Source organism: Coturnix japonica, chromosome 1, assembly GCF_001577835.2.
Source record: "Coturnix japonica isolate 7356 chromosome 1, Coturnix japonica 2.1, whole genome shotgun sequence".
Classification (NCBI taxonomy): Eukaryota; Metazoa; Chordata; class Aves; order Galliformes; family Phasianidae; genus Coturnix; species Coturnix japonica.
Genome location: NC_029516.1, coordinates 44,967,304 through 44,989,199, shown reverse-complemented (window position 1 = coordinate 44,989,199; position 21,896 = coordinate 44,967,304). Strand labels below are relative to the sequence as shown.

General features: G+C 49.0%; 1 protein-coding gene across 4 annotated transcripts in view; it reads right to left on the bottom strand.

Annotated features, from left to right (window-relative positions):
• The window catches only part of TCF20 (transcription factor 20), a 109,759-nt gene that overhangs the window by 64,381 nt on the left and 23,482 nt on the right, over positions 1 to 21,896 (bottom strand). Inside the window, exon 1 of one of the 4 annotated variants that reach the window (XM_032444500.1) lies at positions 5,083 to 5,100. The exons of 2 other annotated variants lie outside the window; for them this stretch is intronic. The gene's annotated coding sequence lies outside the window, so the exon portion shown is untranslated. Of the gene's footprint in view, positions 1 to 274; positions 355 to 5,082; positions 5,101 to 21,896 lie in introns of those variants that run through there. One more of the 4 variants, XM_015861471.2, reaches the window with a different exon arrangement.

Below are 21,896 nucleotides of genomic sequence, written 5' to 3'. Positions count from 1 at the left end.
CGGGCTGCAGGCTGGAGCCGGGCTGCGGCGAGCAGCCAACAGCTGGGGCCCGGCGGCGGCGGGGAGCTCTGCCCCAGCTGCGTCCCTGCGAGACGCCGCAGCCCCTGCCCGCAACCCCCCCGTACACACACACACGCACCTCGGGCGGCCGCGGCGTCACAGGGTGACACGCAGACACGGGCGGGCGGCCGCGCGCGTGGCCTGCCGGATGCGGCCTCTTTTACACTCTAAACTTTGGAGAAAGAGAGAGAGACATAAAGCCCATTTACTGTACCTTTCTGGCATCTTTCTCAGCTTTCCCTGCTGCTTCTCCCCACCCCCTTCCGATTTATCTCAGCTACTGGTTTTATAAACCGAGAGGGTGGGGGGGGTGGGGGGGGGAGGGAAGAGGAGGGGGCTTTTTTTCTCTTCTCTCAGCCCCGTCTGCACCTTCTGCCCGAACACAGTGAAGTCACACGGCTGAGGCTGTGACATCACAGCGAGCCTACAAACACCGGCTTGTGACTTCACTGCAAGGCAGATCGGGGAGGATGAGGAGAGGGGAGGGGAAAAGGCTCTTATTCAAACACGTATCTGCAGTAGTAACAAAGGGAACTCGGGAAACGGCTGGCCCAGAAAATGGCTTTTTTTTTTGTTGTGGGTTTTTGGTTTTTTGGGGGGTAAAAAGCATACTCTCTTTTCTTACTCCCCCTTAACACGCCCCCCCCTCCCCCCGCCTCAAAAATAAATAAGTAAATGAATAAAGTTTGTGACCGCCACAGGAATACCTTTCACCAGTGGTTTGGGTAGGACAGGCAGCGTCCCCAGCACTGCCCGCCGCCTGCAGCCCTTTAGGACCGAGCCACCCCACCCCCGCCGTGCTGGGGCTGAGACCGAGAGGAGCCCGGCAGGGGATGGCAGGAAGGCGAAGGGGATGGGGGGAACTCGGCACTGCAGGTCACGGTGCTGAAGGAGCCGGCAGTGACGCACGGTGACAGAGGTCTGGCAGCTGCGGGTTGGGCTGAGGGAACGCTAATTACCACGCACTCGATTGGGGTTTTTTTCTTCCACTTGAGGATCTGAAACCACTTTTATGCTATAATTGGAATAAAAGGGGTAGTAAAGGTCAGGCTTAAGGTAACAGAGTTGAACGCGAGGCCTGAGGAAGGCAATAAGCTGTGAGGTTTTCGGTTCTCCATCCGATGTTCAGTTTTTAGGTGCCCTGGGAGGCTGGGGTACATGAAAGGAATACCCGAAAGCTCTGACTGCATAGCAATGCCTGGATGCTGCAGAAGAGCACGATGTTAATGCATCTCTGAAACAACCCCCCCAAAAAAGGGGATTTACTGAGTATTGGCTTCATGCAAACAGGACAGTTGCAGGAATTGGGGTTCTCTTTGTTTATTCAGTTGGATGGTTGTTTTATTATTATTATTATTATTTTAATGGCAGTTTACAAAAATTTAACACAACCTCAGATATGTTGGTAAATAGGTAAAAAAAAAAAACCACAAAGCCCTGTTCTTTGTGTTTAAAGCAGAATTTTCTTCCTCCTTTTGGAGAGCGGCAACCCAAAGCCTCGCGCTGCGCTAATCATGCCCGCAGGCCAGGAACGCAGGGGGATAATAAGCCAAGGGCACAGCCACAGCCAAGCCAAGTGCAAAAATATATGTGTATAAAAATTACAGAGCGCTAATTGCAGGCAATGCTATAAAGTTATCTGAACCGCAGAGCCAAAGGAGAGGCAGCTGTGCTCCTCACAGCGTGTCCACCCTGCTGCAGCCGCCACTCCAACCCTCTCCGAGGCCAACCTGGGGATGGAGCATGGACGGCCATGCTGCACATGGTGAGTGGGATGAGTAAGGGAAGCCACTCAGATCCCTGCCAGGCTGGCAGGTAGAGGCTCTGAGAGGCTCCTCTGTGCCGGAGCCGCTCCATCCATGGGCTCTGAATGCCAGCACCTCGGGCACCGCCAGCATTTTCTTCCCAGCCCTGGCACAGCCGTGGCACCTGGGAAGATGTTCCCTGGCTGCCTGTGTCGTTGTACAGCTTCCAGTGCCAGCGCAGCAACACAACAGGCTGCCATGGAAGGGATGAGCTCTCCTTCAGAGTGGGAGGAGAGCTGGCATGCTATGGGCACCCACCTGACACTGTGCCCACCATACTCCCCAGAGAGCCTCACTCCCTGTTTGGCTGCAGTTTTGTTACAACTGAATCCCACTGGGTTGTTTCCTCCCCTCCTGCCTCCACGTTTGCCCCAGTCCTTTTCCTCGGGGAGCTCCCTCAGCAAGGCACACAACATGGCTGCTGCAGTGCCAGGGTGCTCGCAGGCGTGGGGAGAGCGGAGCAAAGGGGTGAGGAAAGCAGGAAACCCAACATGCACGTCAATGAGAACAGGCGTGCTCTGCCTCGGCCCATACCACCATTACCTGCCTTGGAGAGCAGCCAAGGTGCCCAGGCTGCATCCCTCTGCGCTGGTGCAAAGTGCGGGGCTTTGGCAGCGTGTCTCGTCCCAAGCCACAAAACCAGAGCCAGGGCAGGGGCTGAACAGGGGCTTCTTTTCACACAACTGCAATTGTTTTGTTGATGCGGAAAGGTAATTAAAAAAAAGTTCTGATTTCAAACGTGCCACAGAATTCCCAGAGCCCGGAGGCTGCTGCTTAGAGGCAGATTAATCACACTGAATTCTCCATCTAGATATTGCATGCACTCCAAACTCCCACCGCTAATAGCTCTAATATTCTCCTCAGCGTGTGCATGCTGCTGGTGTTATGTTCCAGGAATATTAATTCCCCAACTCCGGCTCCTTTCACTTGCGCATGTACCCTAAAGGCTTGCTGCCGGGCACTGGGAGATTAGGGAGGAGAGAAAACAGGGCTGGAGGAGAGCCGGGGTGCAAAGGTGCTGGCGGAGCTTCTCAAGGAAAGCCATTCATCTTCTTTGGATATGCAAGCAGCCCCAATAAAACCTACCTGAAGGCCAAGTTCTTTAAACAAAGACAGCCAGCTACACAGGCACAAGATGGTTGAAATTAAAATGAGTTCCCAGCGCTGGCTTTGTCTTTCCAGCTTCCTGCTACCCTGAGAACTGCCCCAAATTTCAATCCTATTAACTGTGGGATCTGAGTTACAGGTTCTTCTCCCATCCTCTTCACATCTGAAGCAAGGCATCTGAACCCTGTGGCCACCTGTCTGTCAGTCACACTGAGAATATGGCAGGTTGTGGTGCAGCCACCCAGACAGCGGGCAGCACTTTATGGCCATGAACCCCTTCAGCTCCAGCAGAGACGGTCAGAGAGCTTCAGGGTGCAGCTTGAGCTCTCCACGCATCGAGGAACCAGGCGCATCCGCATCCCGCAGAGAAGAGAGGAATAAGTCCAAAGGGAAATGTGTAATTTTTCTTCAGATTGAAATAACCGCTGTTCCTAGTAAGCAGTTCTATGCGTGTGATCTATATATATGGCCAAAAGGCCGGCTGCTAAGCTATAAAATGAATGCACACTTGAAAAGTGCCATTTAAGATGCCTATAATGTAATTTTCAAAGCTGCTGAATGCCCAGAGCTCCTAGTGCTGCTCAGAGAAGCCTGTGAGCAGTCTCCAGCCTAAAAGCCAGGTCTGTTCTGAAACCGGCCCCACCGGGACTTGTGAAATCCAGCCTAGAAGGCCTCAGAACAGATGGCTGTGGCCATGATGTCAATCAGTAGTAGGCTTACTTGTCTGACAAGAAGTTGCCATTCTCAAGAAGTCAAAATATGCATCTCCATGTATAACATAAGCCAGCATATCTAGGGTCAGCATGGAAAAGGGCATTTGGCCCTTTTGTTACAGGCCTGCTTTCACAGCTCAAAACATCCTACCTGGTTTCTGGGCTAAAGCCTGTAAGACCACAGATGTGGGGACATAGTTGGTGGCCCACTGCATAGCTGTGACAGATTAAAGGGAAAATGCAACATTTTTATGGCTAAATACTTCACAGGTGCCTGGTGGCAGTGGCAGGGATGCAGCGGAACAGAGGCATTTTTCTAAGCTTCCTCTTTCCTATAGATCCTGTAGGTCTACAGCCACACGTGTGCCTTGAACTCTCAGCTCCCATTCCTTCAACTTGATTCCTGCTGCAGGAGAGGGAGGACAGGCTGTGAAAGGCCTTTGGGGCCAGACTCTGCTGTAGTATAAGGGGAGAGGCACTGCTTCCCCCCTGTGATAAACCAAGGCACCACTCTGCGCAGCTTAGACTCAAACGTGTGATCCTCTTTCTCTCTTTGTACACAAAGAATGAAGCTGATAGCAAGGCTGACATCTAAATCCTCACTATTGGACGGCTGAGATAACCCTGGTTGTTTTTGTTTTTAAAGCTCAAACATTGGAGAAGGGAGAAAGACAGAAGGATTTCAACCCCTGCCAAACCCTGTGGCCAGCCCCCTGAGTTACAGATCTATGAACTCTTATGGGATGAGGGCTCTTTGCTTTTATCTCCCTGTGCAGCTCATGTCCTCAGCCCTCTGCAAACAGATGTTTTACCCTCCGAGGAAAAAAGAGAGAGAGAAAGAAAGCACGGCCAGGAATGTTGTCTGCAGATGTCAGTCAGGACCTCAGCCTGGGTCTTACCTGCCAGTCCTGCAGGAGGAGGATACATGAATTTTCTAGTTGGATACTCAGCATCATCAAACAAGAAAATTGTGAGGTTTAGATTGTAATGCAGCCTCACGTTTGGTAAAAAGGCCTCGTTATAAAGGGAAGATGTGGGACCCAGGAGCCTATTCCTGGCACCTGAAAAATTAAAATTTCACTACAAATATCCTAAAGAAATGGTCAAAAATAGCACAGCATTTCAGACCGTTCCTGTCGAACGTGGTGCTATTGGCAAGGAGGGAGTGCTTGGAGGTAGAATACTGTCGGCTTTGGGGAAAGCTTTCTCTGCATTTTTTAAAACGATATGAAGGAAAATATTCTTGGGAATGAGAAGTCTAATGATTACATGTATATAGAGAGTGTCATCTCCATGTCGGCTTTCAGCAGAAATCTGCTCCCCCACGCCGACGCCCTCCCCTCCAGCCACCCACCCTGATATTCTTCTTCACCACTTCCCACCCATTAACCCAGTACCTGCAGTGCAGTGCTCAAGTGGGACTGGCGGAGCTGCTGCCGCTGTCATCTCGTCGGAGCTGGCAGTCACCTGCCAATCTCGCCCCCACTTCCTCCTCCCTCCCGCTCCCCCCACCCCTCGTCAGTGCCGCTCTCCCCGGGGATGGATCGCTCTCCCCCCCCCCCCACAGCAGCCTCACAAATAACTACTGTTAACTCAATAATATCCCCCTCCAAGGTTTTTAATTACCAGCCCTGCGCTGCGCTCGAGGCAGGCAGAAACGGGATGGAGAGGGAGGCTAGCAACAGGGGGTAGGAGAGTTTGGATGGCTGTGGGCTTCACATGGCAGCTCCGGACTGCCGGTGGGATGCTGCAGCCCTGGCAGCGGGCAGGTGCAGAGCAGGGGAGGGAGGAGGGGGGAATCAGGTGCATTCCCTTCTGTGCATCCTTGCAAAACACAGATATAGCTCACCATATGAAAGAGCCCAGCTTTTTGCTGTTGTTTTTTGTTGCAGGTTTTTTTTTATGTTTTGTTTTCTTTTTCCTTTGCAAGAGAGCCGTCTTATTAAGCCTTTTTTCCCCTCCCCCTGAAAATTCATGGCCTTGTGGTCTGCGAGCATTTTTCTTAGCCTGGAATTAAATGGACATGGCTTACTGAACTTTCAAACAAGCTCTCCACCTAATATTTGTTTGTTCACACCCATTTAAACTCCCTTGGTTTTTAACACGTCTGAGTAAGAGGGTTGGTTTTTTTTCCCTTAAATAATCAGTTAATGAAGTTTTATCTGAATAGCCCTAAGCCTATTAGTGCCAGGGCTGTCCGTGGAGCCCCCTCCCCCCAAGGTTAAACAAGCCCACCATTCCTTTTGTGCTCTGAACAACACCCTGTGAAGAAAAGAAGCAAAGAGGGCTAAGAAAGCCCTACGCTCTCTCATTTTTTAATTATGACGAGATGCTGGAAAGAAGCATAAATGCAAGGCCTTCTGTTATTTCTCCCCCGCCTTCTCCTGTCCCTCCTTTGTAAGTCACCTTTACTATCAAAATGCTCTGAGTCTTCATTTGCTTAAATCAAGAGAGCAAGCTCAGGTCATTGCTGTTCCACTTCAGGAGTGGGGCACAGAAGACTTCTCAGGGGTGCACTGGGCAGAGAACAAGTTGAAGGGAATGGGCACAGTCCTGAGGGGCAGGGACCAAACACAACAGTGCCCACCATGCTCTGCTGGAAGGGCACCATCAACCGGCACCACCCGCCGCATCCTGGCCTGGCAGCCCCTTGGCAGACACCCCTGTGCCTCAGGAGAGCCTCCGCTCCCCAAAACCAACAGCAGCCTTCCCAACGCTTCATTAAACAACACAGCTTCCCACCATTGCCCCGGCAACCGACGAAGGCCTCCTGTTTGCCAGCTGGGGGAATTAAAGGCAGCCTGGCAGCCAGCCTCCAGCTCTGCTACCTTGGAAAGCTTGCCTTACACTGTCAGAAAGCACCCCTGGGCAGGGCAGGGGGCTGTACAGCCCTGGACGAGATGTGTTCCCCCAGAGAGCCAGGATGCCCTGCAGCATCCAGCACGCTGCAGCAGCCAAGGGCCGCTCCCCACCTCTGCTGAGCACTTCACCCATGATCCCCAGGGCTGGAGCAGGACTATGTAATGCTCCAAATGCTCCAACCGTCAAAGGTAGAAATTATTGCCCATTACAACACCATCCCTGTCCCCAGCATGACCACAGCTGCCAAGAGCATGAGCTGCCCCTTCCTTCACTGCTCTCCCTTAACAAACTGTCCTTGGGAAGGCTTTGAGTGAAAAACAGTAATTCTGTGCAGGCCTCAAGTGCACAGACCACCTCCAGTCCCTTTGCTTGCTCTCAACACAGCCTCATGGAGGAGCTCAGTGCTGCCCAAGCCCTCATTCACACTCCAGAGTTAGATGAGCTGGGTTACTGTCAGAGGGGGTGAGGGGAACAAACCCTATTCTCACCTACTCCAATGGCTCCGTACTACAGAAAACATACCCAGCAGAGCAAAAAGCAGAGCAAAACTTGCCAGACTATCTGCTACCTTCAGCACTTATCCCACAGCACAGCTCTGCAACACGCCAACTGCTTCCAGCAGCTTCTTCACATTACCACCACGGGCTACGAACACCACAGAGGAGGTCTGCCAAACTGGGGAGGAGAGGAAAACACCTCGCTCCACAGCAGCAGCGAATAAAGAAGTGCTATTCACAAAGTCGGGAATCCAAATCTGTTTTGTCCTGTTTTCCATGACTACTGACTGCGAGTAGAGGTCTCACAGGGAGGAGCATTAAGTATTTATTCCAGCTCTTGGTTTTGTCAGATTCTGCTGCCACTAACATGTTTCAGTCCTGTTTGGAAAATGACATGGCTTTTTTTTTTTAATCTAGGGATCCCAGAGCAGCACTGCAAGGGTACCTCTACCCTCATCTGCAGCTCACAGCCCTGCATTTCCCAACAGCAATGAACTCTTTCTTGCAAAATCTGCTCTATTCCAGAGCCTGAATGATCTGTATGCCCTCCTTCTCCCTTCCTTGTGAAATATTACTTAGCTACACATTAAATAGTAGGGGGAAAAAAAGAAAAAAAAAGAAGAAAAAAAAAAAAGAGAGAGGAAGAAATCAGGGCCTTCCAGATTCTGACCGCTACTTTGAACTGCGCAAGGAAATGGCATATGGAAAATGTGGAGTTGCTTATAAGCATTAAATAACTCGCTGATAATCTTTAGGGAACATAAAGGCAGCATGTCCATGCAACCCTACCAAAATTATCTGAGATATTCCATTTCAGTGACAGGAGACAGCACTAAGTTAAGGGTTCCTGAAGAAATCTAGAGCAGAGGTAAATATAAATAAGGGGCAGGAAAATATAATCATAGATTGGCTTAGGTAGAAAGGAACCCCAAAGCCCACCCAGTTCCAACCCACTGCCCAAGGGCAGGGCTGCTACGCACGAGCTCAGGCTGTCCAGGGCTCCATCCAACCTGGCCTTGAGTACCTCCAGGGATGGGGCACACACAGCTCTCTGGGCAAATAATCAAATATTCCAGTACAAAACTCCCCAGAAGAACCAACTCAAACAATCCAAGGGATATCTCTGAGATGAAGGGAAAATAGTATGAACACTTCAACATCATCCACTGGAAACAACAGTGATGGTGGAAAGAATGCTGCCTTACTTCTGGTGGGGGATGTAGAGAGAAAGGGAAGCTTTCAGTGGCTTGCAGGAGGAGCTGAGAGGGGAACCTGAGATATGCATGCAGAGCATGCAGGTAATAGCTGGACTGGGAGACACGGTTAGCAGGCCTCCCAGCACTGCTGGTATAATCATGCATTCCCTATTTGGGAAGTTTCTGATATTCCTGGCGAGGGCAAAAGAACCCCACGTTTCTACTTCCTGACCTTTACTTCCAAGCTGTGAAAGAAGCTGAATTCTGGAGGCTCAACATCAAACACCCACCCACCCTGAAACAGAACCCAATCTGTGTGTAAAACTCGGGTTTTTCAGGTAGCGCCAGGATGTAGAGGGAGAGAAGGCTGACAAGTCCTGTAGCCCGGGGACATCTGCCTGCCTCGGACTGTTCTCCTCCTGTCCCCACCTTTTGGACCACAAACCGCTTGCCACATGCTGCTGCCAAACCCACTTTCGTTTTTCCACACTCCTTGCTAATTAAACCTCCATCTCGTCTGCCTCTCCTCCCACCTGGCCCAGCTCACCTCCCCGCTTTCACACTGCTTTCATTCTTCCCCGCACCCGAGAGATCAGAGTTCCCGGAGCCCCGAAGGCCGGGGCAGACGAGGAGCCGAGCCACGGCCTGCCCTCCTCGCAGGCCAGCTCTGGGAGCAGCAGGGATTGCTGCGGGCGAGCCAGCGGCACGCAGGGGCAGAGGCTGCGTTGGCCTCGGCGTGCGCCCTGCGCTCATTTTCCCCGCTGCTGCCATCCATGATTAATCATCCCTGAGACACGCCTGCCGCTCCCCCCGGCTCCCGAACAACCACAGCGCGCTGCGAGAGCAGAAGATCCTCCTCGGGTGCCCGGCCCCGGCCTAGCCCGTGTCTCCTGGCAGGGACCCTGCGCGCTCTGCGTGCCGGCCCCTCGCCTGGCGGCCCGGCAATTAATCTCTACCCTCCCCCCATGTTCAGGCTGGCCCCGCCGCCCCCTCCCCCAGCCCCCGTCCATCTGTGTCTAATTGCGTTTCATCTGCAGCCGTTCTCTGGAAGACTCACCGGGAAGGTGTCCAGAAGACGCGCACAAGCCCAAGCACGCGCTCAGTGCGGGGCGTGGGGATGGCAGCAGCGCAGAGCCGGAGCCCCACAGCCCGCACACACCTCGCTGGGCAGGGGACAGGGACCTGGTGACAAATAACCACAGAAAGTGGCTCCGGATAGCGCAGGAAATGGGAGTTTGCCTCCAGGCCTCCTGCTCACCAACTTCCCCGCATAAACAACGCGTTGTTAGCGGCACCCAGGGCTTCCTCCTGCAGAGCCCAGCCCTGAGATGGGGCTGTTTGGGGTTTTAGACCTCGAGTGGGACATGTGCAGCACAAGGGCTGAGGCCGCAGTTTCCCTTAGAGCAGGCTGGAGCCAGGTGGTTTCACACCTTACTGTCACCTAACACAAAGGTACGGGGCTGATGCGTGTGGCCAGCCTGGCACTCAGCAAAGGAAACGTTCTCCAGAGTCAATCTTCCAGTTGCCAGAGGTCAGGGACTGAGCTACTAACCCATATAACACCATCTTAAGCCTTGTCTACGTGCTCCAAAACTTCAAATACACAAATTCACAGCTCTGAAGCAGGTGACACTTTTACTGTGGCAGGACAGCAATGTGGACCCCAACAAATCTTTCAGAGTTGCTTCAATCCACGCTACCAGTCGTTAACCTGGTTACAAGCAGGAGCTCTCAAGCTTTCTCTTTCACTTGCCTTCCATTTACAGTGGAAGCCAGCCCATGATATGCAAACACAGGAGTATGCAATTGAGTTACCATGACTAACGAGTTGCCATTTGTCAGCTGAGTCACAGCAGCACTAAACTAACCAACCTCCTGATGGGTTAAGCCGATGTTTTTACTTCTTATTGCAATGAAGAAGGACGGCAAATGGAGTCAATTACTATAGCCCAGATGACGGCTTATAATCCCATCATGGTAAATCAACTCGCTGGCAATCATCCGTTCATACATTTTGCTCCGCCAATATCAGATTTACTCAAACATTTCGGTTCCACCAAATGCCATAAGCTAAATACACGTCTGCAGTACAACTGTAATGCTGTTTGTGGCCAGGCTGCAGAAAGCTACCATCCTATTTTTATTCTTTTAAGCCCCTCCTCAAAACACTTATTTTAACGACAAGTGCTGCATTTGAAGATGTCCGTTTACAGAAGCAGATGTGTCACAAACATACACAGAGAGCTTGAAGAAAGCACAAAAATCAACCCTCTTTCTCTTGTTGTCTTTCTTGGATATTAGATGCTGATCTGAGAGCCCAGAGCTCTGGCTCTGACCCCCACTTACAATATAGACCTGCCCCACCTTGAACCACACAACGCAGCTTCTTATGAAGCTATAAAATAAGGGCAGGGCTGGTTTTGACACAAAGCAAGGAAGAATGCATGCATTAATGCTAAAAAAACCCAATAATAAAAAAAAAGCTCTGTACGTGAGACAACGGTTGTATAAATAACTAAATATGAATATATACAACAGATTTACCGTGGCCCCAGAACTCTGACCTTGTGGGGTAGCCTACATACAAGGGTACTTTCCTGATGCTCACTTGTGTTAGGAAAACCAGTACCTGTGAGAGAACAGGCAGCTCTCCATCTGCAGTTGAATTGCATCTGCTTTCAGAGCCAGCTCAGAGCCAGCACATGCTGGGAGTAAACAAAATTCGTCAGGAGACAACAGTTTGTGACAAACAGGAGCAACACATGGACTTAGGACCATTGAACAAGTCCCCATGCACATCAACATCACGGAAACTACCACCACCCTCCTGAACCCTTACAGAGGGAAAGCCTCAGACACTCACCTCTCCTCCCACTGCTAGCAGCTCTCTGCTCCATGTCAACGTGCATCCTCCACGCTGGCAGAGGAAGTTTCTACTGGCATTGCCTAAACTGTATCGTCACAGTGCAAGGACTGTCAACCCCGTATCTTTCATCAGCACAGAGTTCTCCTTATCAGAGAAGGAGAGCACAAAAGGGAGGGAGAGACGCGTACACACAAGCAGTGTTTCTCTGATACTCAGCATAAAAATCTAATCAAAATTGTACCAGAATGGCGATGTGAAAAGCACCCTGCCAAGTCAGTAATAAATATAAAATTCATATCTTACATTTCCACAATATATCACCTCTCATCCTGCAGTACTTTAAGCATTGTTAGAACTCGGATGAATCCCCAAATCAGAACAGATTTGCACTGGAATCTAACATTTTTGTTGGCTTCACATTCATTCAAATTACATCCTTAAGCAAGAGTAGGATAACAGACACTTAAAATGGCCCCCTGAACGCGGCAGCAGCCATTTTAAATAGGGCCCAATTCCTTCCAGCCGCATGATTAATTCCCTGAAGCTTGTCCCACCTCTGTCCCCCTCATTTCCCAAATCCTGCTCCCCCCACTACCTGTGCTGTGGCAAACGAAAGGCCACATGGTGCTTTTAGGGTGCACAAACAGCTGCCCGCCCCAGTAGGCTCTATTGATGATATCCCAACTCCAACAGTGCGCCACCTACCTCCAGAAGTCACAGCCACTGAGATTTCAAAAGACTATGAATCCTTCTCTTCTCCATTTTCACTTTACCCAGGTTATGCCCCACACAGGTGTTACACACAGCATCCACGGGCACCAAGAGCTATGCTCTGTGCAGCTAACAGTAGTAACAGCTTTTTGTGAAGACCACATGGACTGTGAGAAAGGTGGAGGGGGAACAGAGTTCAAAGTGATCTCAGCTTGCTTTCCATTACTCATAGCCAACCTCCATGTGGCCTGTTACCCGAATAATCATCACCAAATCCTACCTGGCAGATGCACTTGCCAGTGATTCTGATGGGAATGATCAGCTGTGCCACACTTTCTAGTCCTATCAGTATGATTAAAACACAAAACTGTCCATTTTTTGCCCAAAGACTTCACATTCTCAAAGGCAGGTGTATAGAAGATGGGAGGCGTCAGAAAACCCCAAGGAACTGTGTAAGTGTTAATAGCAGTGGGTACTCTAAGACAGAAGCGCTGAGTTTAGTTCTTCACGCGTCATGCCGTATCTGAGCACAGCAGGTCTAAATAGGGAAAGCATCTTCTCAAAGCTCAGCTAGTGCCAAGGTATCCAAACAAAGACCAGGTTTTCACGACTGCTCAGCAACCAGAAGCAGTAGGTGTTCAGTTCTTGGAAATTCTGACACTGCATCTAATGAGCCACAGACGATCTCAAACTACTGCACCATATGAGTAGTGGTAGCATAGCTAACTAGGGCTGGCAGCACCGAGACGTGCACTGCGAGGTTTCCCTTTTGTCAGTGAGATTTCTGAGATTGTTGTATTTTTCATACTTACATCTACTCTCTTCTTGGTGGCTCTGCCTGCAGACCAAGTATTTGAGAAAGAAAAACCCCACTGGAAGTCACAACAACGTGAATGATTTTAAGTAGTCCACCCAAAGGAGGAAAAAGGAGCTACTAATACTTAAAGATGCTTCTAACAAGAGGTGGGTGGTAAAGGTAGGAGTTTTCCATAGTTCTGTAGTTCTGTTTACATTTATCTGCATCTACACTGATGAAATCAGGGCAGTTATTTCACCTCTAGAAGCAGAAACACAGCTGCAGCACCATCAGAATCACGTCTTGAAATAAAAACACAAAAAAATCCCACAGTGTCATTTAGCTTCACAGTGCAACGATAAACTGTGCATCGTTTGTCTTTCTCTTTGTAGTATAGATAAGGCCCTGGAATAGCATTACCTCAGCTGTGGTCCACAGGTCACTGCTGGTCTGTGAAGCATGATAGGTGGTCCATGCAGCGCACTATCTGCAACCACTGCTCAGCGAGCCACAGCACCTAATAAAATTCCCCATCCATTGCCTGGTGTCATTTTTCCCATTATAAACTCTGTATGTTTTTATGTCCATATGCCAGAAAAACACTTACATCTAAGTGTAAAATATCAGCCAAAGTGCATTTACTTTGACTGCAGAGAAGCGACAGTAGGAGACCCTTCCTGAGCAAGCCAGCTACATCACTGTGACTGAAACACCAGCACCTCCTACTCATGGTCAGTGCAACAGCACTGGTGTTGGAGATGCACTGGTAGGGAGGCTCTTGGAGGAGACTTTTGCAACAAAGCCAATTCTGTGTGCGCTCTCCAGGGCCTTGATGTCTTTCTTGCAGTGAGGGGCCCAAAACTGGACACAATACTTGAGGTGACACAGCACTCGAGGTAAATTGATTTGGTTGCAACCGTATCTGAAAGCCGGTATTTAATTTTGGGCTAAACCTGATCAAAAAGCTTGTGATAAAACAGAAGGCTGCAGAAGTCGAAGTGAGAAGGGAAAAACACAGGCTTGTTACTGCACAGTACAATAAGGGAAAAAGAAGACAAATCATCTTAACAGGGAGGCATATGGTCTTGTCTTCTCAGGAAAATAATGGAAACGCAATCATTCGGGACAGTCACAACTAAATTGGACGCAAACACCGGAAAACATGCGGAAGGAAGTATCACATACACTGCCTTCTGATCACACGTAGAGCTAGGTAATCAGATCAGCAAGGGGTATTTTTGTTTGTTTGGTTTGTTGCTGGCAAAAAGACATTCAATTCCTCAGCTGAAAGGAGACCTATTCTTTGTGTCTACCTTGCCACTGCCTGCCAAGGTTCCAGTGCAGGAGTCCCTGTCACACAGGAATGTGACATATGCATACGAATAGGTCGGCACAGAGAGGTGTCAGGCTAAAAGTGCCTCCATTCCTGAGTCCTTGAGGATAGTCAAGAGATTGTGCTGAACCAGAAGGGTTGTTTGTTTTGCTTAAAATGTATTTACATCAACAAGTAATTAATATTTTGAGTAGAGAAGGTCTTTGTTAGAGATTCACCACGTTCACCCCTTCAATTAAGGTTTTAAGTGCTCACATTCATAGATCCATTCATACCTCCCACTTGTCCTTCAGCAACACCAGCAAAGACCAGAGTTTACATTTGTGGCACCTCAAAGATAAAAAAGCAACAACAAATCCTCCACAAAGCAAAAAAACACCAAATATATATATATATATATATATAAATACCAAATAAAAAAAAAGTAACAAAAAAAAAAAACGCAACAAACACAAAAAGCTCACCCCAAACCTACCAGGTCTTTTATCCATCACCAGCGAGAAGAAATGGTGTCCAAGATGAGCTGTGTGGGCACCTTTCCCCACTCGTGTGACATGAACCGAAGAGCCACTTGTGTGACCCGGGGCACCCCCGGAAGAGACCTGAGCCCCCCAGGTTGAGCCTGAAGCACTTGGCTCAGCGCGGGGCCCACTGGGCAGCCATCTTCCTCAGCACCATGCACAGGGCCCCATGGATCCCTCCATGGACACAGAGCAAACTCGGTGTACTTCAGCACCAGGCCCCGGTACCCCTGGTCGGTAGGGTATTGGTGTATGTTAATTGCAGTGTCAGGATAACAGCAAGCACTGATCACAGGAGCAATGTTTGGACCCAGCACCTTCATGTATTTAGGGGAGAACGGCTGGATCTGCCTCTACCTGTGCCGTGCTGATGTCACCGGCTGCTATTTCCAGCCCTGTTGCCATGGAAACAACCAGGCCTCAGCACCAGTTAGCAGTTCAATATATAATTTACTTATTCTTTTTCACCTAAGTGATTAGGACTCAAAATACAGAAGCATCTCACATGGATAAAATCTTCTGATTGTTTCACAGGAATTTCTTGAAGACAAAAAAAAAAAAAGAAAAAAAAAACAACAACAGGCTGAAACACCATGCTGAGCTTTCTCTGGGGACAGAACAGACAAATAAAAGCCTATAAGAAGAAAAACCCAACCCTCTCTCCTCAGTCCCTTGCCCTTCCAAGTTCCAAAGGAGTCAGACGTTAACATAACACACCTGCCTCATCCCACACAGCCGCAAACCCCTGCAGATGGATGGCAGCGTGACCCCAAAAAGACCCTTTTTGGCTTCTGCAGATGACCGCCATACATTAAGCAAAAAGTCTCTCTCTCATCCTCATTAATCTCAGAGGAAGCGGCTACTCACGTTGTACTGCTCACTACAGCCTTTTGGGAAGGTAGCCTCTCCACCTCTGCCTGCTGCAACACACTGTCTCTACCTTCCATTGCTTTTTTAACCAGGTAAAGCAATGCCTCTGGTTTTCCACCACCCCATTGGTCACTAGAGGAGCTGGCACAAGACCTGGAGGTTGTGCTTTGAAGCAGTCATCCAGCGAGAGGCACCATGAATACTTCCACAGGGAAAATTTTCAAGTGACTCCTCTAAGGGTCAGGTATCTTGAAAGTAATTCAGGACCTTTAAAGGCCCTTACGCTTCGTACTGGTTTTCATTATTTTCAGATTGGGAAGTTTTAAGCATTAATTTTGACAAACAACAGCTCCGTGACTAAGCCGTGCGGTCTGGCTGAACAATAGCAAGAGAAACCCCCCCAGAGTTCCCAACCAAGGCTGGCCACCCCCCTCTCGCTTCCCAAAACAAAACAAGCCATCATAAACCATCTGAGCTCGTATGCCTTCTCCCGACCCTTAGTCCTCCTATGCACAGCTGGGCATAGGGAAAGATTGACAACCACCAATGAAACCCAAACAGACAGAAGCAGAGAGGTATCTCAAGCAAGGCTTGAATTTGGGCATGTTGCTTACTGAAGAGTAAAAGAAAACAAAAATGCACAAATCTGCAGATTTGCTGGAGAAAGGAGGGTTCAACCCAAAATCTCAGAGGGCAAATTTCAGAGGTCTCCCTGTGCAAAATGATGAAGGAGATCACTGGGGGTGGTCGGATGCTTCAAACAGTAATCATCTTGCCCTAAGTTTCGAAACACAGGTTAATGCCTCAAAAGCAAAAATTAAACAGATATAATCTATAAACCTAACTGACTCGAACAAACCTTTGTCCTAATTTTCTCCCTTTTGTTCTGTCCAACTCCTTGACTCATCCTACCTTTCTCCAAGCCAATGGTTTTGGTTTTGCTCCGCGTTGTTTTCTTCTTTGCTCTTCAGCATCTCCCCCCTCCCTCCCTTTTTATACATTGCCCATCACTCCCCAGCATTGCTGGCACCACTCAGCCTGTGCTTCCTCGTTGCTCTTAACCATCATCTGTGCCCTTCCATCCCTTCATGCCCTCGCTCTGATGGTTGGGTCACAGTGCACTTCTCTAACAGCATCTGGTGCACAGTCAACCAATATCAATTGAATTAAACAGCCACAACACCTTTGAGAGTTTATCAGGAGCTCCCCCCGATTCAAGGCTAGAGGAAATAGATGATAAATTCAAGTGATTTGGCAAAGACTATATGGGCAGTCAGGAGCAGTGCCAAATAGAAGGCCGTGTCCAGAATCGCTCAGATCTATCTTTGGGTCATTTCATGGTTGAGAACCAGATCACATAATTGACAAACCAAAACAGATTTATGCCAAGTCCAAACCAGAAACAGCCACTGAAAATATAATGTCTGTTGGCTGCAGATTGAGAAGCGTGATTAAAAACTTGATTAAATGGTTCTATTCTGGGGAAGGAAAGAAAAAAGAAAAAAAAAAAGAGAATCTCTTTAAAACCCCTTTGCTTACAACAGCTCATCTCACACAGGGAATGAGGCTACAGAAACATGTCAGAGGGACTTCAGATATGGGAAAACCACGGGCACTTCAGACAGAGCTGACAGCTGACTTGAGAGTCATCACTGGGGCTAACATCTTCCTTCTCCACACAGCCTAGTGGTCTGGCACATCTCAAAACTTGGAAGGAAAAAAAGCTGCTGATTTCATAAGGAAGTAGCCTAGGAGGCTGTTGGGAGGATGAAGTCAACTACATATGGTTCTATTTATTTGTTTATTTTGGGGTGGGGAGAAGGAGTCAGTGGCAAATTCTCAGCCCTAACAACCAACTCACAATAAATGCTTATGAAGTCAAGGGATCCTTAAGGAGAAAAACAAGAAACACACTTCTAACATGTGTTGATTAAATACATGCCAACATACTTGCAGGATCCCAAAACTCAGGCATGGAGCTCTAATGATTAAAGAGCACTCCTCCTGGAGGCCACCGCTTGAACCTGGCCCAGATAAGTTGTAATCCAAACCTGCCTTTGGACAGCAGGTTAATATGGTTCACACAGAAAAAAGCCCTCTGTGTTTGGAGGTGATGCAAAACAGGTACAGTAGGCAGGTCATGTCCGAATACACTGCTAGACCTCTACACCACAAACCAAACACAGCTGCATTTGAATGCATGAGCAAAGTTTTCTGCATCTTCTTTTAGTTAAAAAAATTAAAATCCCCTTAGGAAACTGTACAAAAATATCCCTTCTCTGTGCTTTATGAATGAGAATTCACATGCAGAAAGGCAGGAAATGAGGTAAGGTTGCTTTTTCCCTCCTTGTCTATATTGTGGCCGCAATGCACACATGCATTTATAAGCTGAAGAATATAACTGCACATGCTTATATATCTGCATTTCATCCAAGCGCTGCTCACTTGGGAAAACTTTGAAATTCAAGAATTCTGTGACTCCGATACCACAACCATTACCAGTGGGGAGCTAACATACATTTCTTTTTTCGTTCATCCTGAAGCTTTGAATTCTAATTTGCTCATTAGCCTAATAAATATCTCATCGTTGTGTGGCCCGTAACAGCAGAAGCAGCAGTTGTTATAGCAGTTCCCTGCTGCACCAGAGGAAGCTCTTCTGACCTCAGCATCCCAGAGCACCTAGAGCAAACACAGATCCAGTAGGGCCATGGTCCTCCTGGAGCTAACCCGGACATACACAAAGCAAGACGTGCTGCTTCTCCTTCCTCCAGAGCACACACAGACTCTTCTCCAGCCACAGGGGACACATCCCGTCCCCAGAGACTTTTTCCATCTGCTCTCTGTAAAGAACAAATTAACAATCTATGGCACAGGGGCAACACGTGCTGTAGGAAAGGTTCCCTTGTTTGAGAGCTTTGGCTGTGCTGAGCATTTTGGCTTTGATCAACGTGATTTCCTGCCATTCCACTTTTCCTGGGTTGCCTCTATATCTGTCCTCAATCTGTGTGAGGCTCCTGCTTATACTTCAACCAGGGCCTGGCAAGAATTTCCTCTTAGAATGGAAGGGTAAGAAAACCAAAAGATATTTAACAGTTAACAGATATTAAAAAAAGAAAAAGCAAAAACCACTACTACTCTTCAGCGCATTTAAAATGACCCCAGAACAGTGGGTCTGGTTTTGTTTGGGTTTTCATTTCTTTAAGTTGAGATTGTGATTCTGATTCTGTTGAGACCTCCCCTGGCCCACTCCCAAAACATATGCGTGATGAGAAGAGCGATTACTCTCCCAAATGTACTAAACAGGGCAATTTTGGGACCTCCTCCAAGATCTCTCTCCATCTGCCCACCTCCTGCCCAGCAATTTGTTCTGTCCCACAAATCTCTGGCTCTGCTGTGTTCTGCAGCCCCGCTACCGGCTCTCACCTCTGCCCCACGTCACTGCAGTCACCTCCCCTCTCAGATCAGCACCTTTGCTCCCCCTGGAGCGCTGCCTCCTTTCTCAGATTTGTGTTTGGGATATTCCTGGATTTCCTCTTCCCAAAGCAAGGCATCCCCCAAGGCTCAAAGGGGCAGAGCTCACTGCTCATAGAGCAATCCTACATTACACGTTTCATCTTCTGCTGTATCAGCAGGCGTTGTTTCCAAGAGCAGAGGCAGCGAGCTGTGCCACCTTTCCACACCAGCTCCACACTAGCTCTGATGCCCCTGGTAGCTTCCTAGTCCCATTTCTCTTTAGGGTTATTTTTTAGGTTAGGCTGAACCTTCTAGTATCACTATCAGACCTAATTCACCCCTGCTGAAACCCTACATAAAAATTGAAGAGGGCTAGCACTGATCTCAGCGCCCATATACTACTGACTGTCCCCGTATGCATAGCAAATGCAAGGACTGATGTAGTGAGCACCCTCAGGAGGTGACAGCAAGACCCTTCTGCCTGCAGCAGGTGAGACACAGACCTCCACTTTCCCAAGAACCAGGCTTTTTTCATCATCAGTTTGATTTACAGCACAATCGATAGGTTCCTGCCCACTGCTGCCATCCCCTCTCGTTTCAGAATTGATGGGCAGCAGTGACCCAGAGCTGCACTGGGCTGGGAGATGCCACTGGAGCAAGCAAAGGGCTGAGCCCGAATTCCGTTTCTGACAGCTGCCAGAACAGCTAAGCCCTGTATCCTCTCTGCCTGCAGCTGTTATGTGTTGTAAGTGCACCACAGCCCCAGCAGGGCAGGCACAACCTCACGCCAACCCGCAGCTTAGTGATTACCCAGAGCATCCTCCCAACAAAAGTTTGCCACCCAGTCTTGTTCTTTTGCCCTCCAGCACCTTCTGAAGGCATTTTCAAGGAAAATCTGAACTCTGCGCAGGCTTCCAAAGTTGCTTCCAAAGTTAAATAGACGTAAGAATGTCTTCATTATGCTGCAGGAGATCACAGGTATTTTCAAAGCTTCCAGGAAACAAAAGCCGAAACAAAACAACACAAGGCTTTCCTCCCTCTCCTGGGTGAGGAAGAGCCCTGAGGCACTGCCACGTTGGCTGGCTGCTGGTGACAAAGCCAGGCACCGTGGCTCCACTTCCCTTTGCACAGTCCCCAGCAGGAGCTGCTTCATGGAGGGCCATGCCGCAAACTCTCAAGCCCCCACCTCAGGTTGGGAGCCTGGCTGCAGAGCAGAGGCTGCCTTGAGGTCAGCAGGCAGCTGGACAGCAGCATTCCTTCCCCTGCGGCATGCCACCAGGGCAGTGATTCAGACAGGCACTTAGTGCTGTTCAACATTTTCCAGGAAAAGAAAAAAAAAAAAAAAAAGGATCAATATTCCCAACTGGCTCAAGTGCTCATATCTTCAAAGGAAGGAAGAGAGGAATGCTAAGAGAGATGAGAGGGGGGGAAAAAAGTGTTTTCAAATGAAATGAGAAACGTGAGGAAGAATCAGCACAGTGGGGCAATGGTCAGGACACACAGCTGGAAAAGAGCCTTTTGTAGCTCAGGATGGACACTGCAACAAGCCAGAGAAGAAGGATGCTCAGAGTGCAAGGCAGGGAGATAATGAGAAGGGAAAGCAGAGAGGAGAAGCTCAAACAGTGTGAGCAGCTGCGATGCAGTGACCACAGCCAGCAGCCAGTACACCATTAAACAAGTTGGCTGGATGCAAGGAGAAGCGTGAGCAAAGGGGACCTTCATTTCCATTGGCAGCTCTGGCAGAAGGGCTCCCTGCACATTCGGAACAGAGGCCAACGCCAGTTCATTAACTGCAGGCATCCATGAGACCACCTGAGATGAGGCCTGGCAAAGTCACAGCCCCAGCATCCACATGGCAGCTGCACATGCAGCAATAGCATTCCCTTGATACAGTTCCCTCATCCAGAAAAACAACCTGGACAGCACCTCAGTTCCACTGGACTTTTCTGAGGACAAGGAAAACATCACAGAGGAACCAGGCAGGGGAGCAGTTATGAGCTGACGCAGACCCTCACATGTCAGAAGCAGGCCAGCTAATAGACATGAAGCAGAAACTTCTTTCTTGGGTTATTGCTCTGAACGACCCACAGTGCTGATGTCTTTCACTTCCCAGTGAGTGCTCAGTCCCAGCTCTGCTATGGCAGCCAGCTCCCATGCCCAAGGCAGCACACCGGGCTGAGCAGATCCCAGCAGCACGGCAGCTCTGCTCCCTCCTGCTACCACACTTCATCAGGTCAACAGTGATACCCATGGAATGCATCACAGGGAAGTTGTGGGTGATGAGCTACCCTGTTAGAACAGATGTTTTGCCACTGGCAAGAAACCCCAAATAGCTCCTTTGAACATGAGACTGCATTGCTAACCTGTCTTTTTTTTTTTTACTCCAGCCACAGAGTACTGGATTAAACCTGCAGGCAGAGCAGGTAAGAGACTGCTAATTGCTCATCTGTTTTTGACAGCTAAGGAACGTAAGTCATGCATCTCTGCCAGCTCTTTTGTACTGGTCATCTGCCTGCAATTAGTCAGTATCAGTGGACCACAGACACAGACTGCTCTTGAGAAAGAACAAGTTAGTGTCACCATGCCCAGGTTCCTAGATGGCAAAATCAACCTGTGTCTCTACAGCCCAGAACACAGATTGCATTACAGCCATTCCACATTTGCCTTCAAGCCTCAGGCAGGCTAGAGAGAACTTATGGGGACAGCATTCAGCTATATGGCATCCAGCCTTGTAACTCTACCTTAAGCCAAGACAGAAAGGAGAACCAGCAGCACCCCACTGCTGACACAATATCCATGCACAAAGCAGGACCATCTAGTCCTCCTGCAGGATGCCACAGTAAGAGGCTCAGCAGAACTGCTGACACCACTGTGACTTATACCGCAAGCAGCTCCCTCTGTCTTGCCCACCATCCAGGTTTATCCTAAGCAACCCGAGATAATGACAGAAAATCCAGTTCTGTGGGATATGACGTTGAAGTTGCACCTATGTGCATCCTAGGTCTCGGACCAGAAAAGTCCTATGAGAAACAGGAATAACTTGCAAACACCAGGAGGGCCAATGCCTCCTCCCAGCAAGGCTGACAGCTCACAGCTCTCAGGCAGA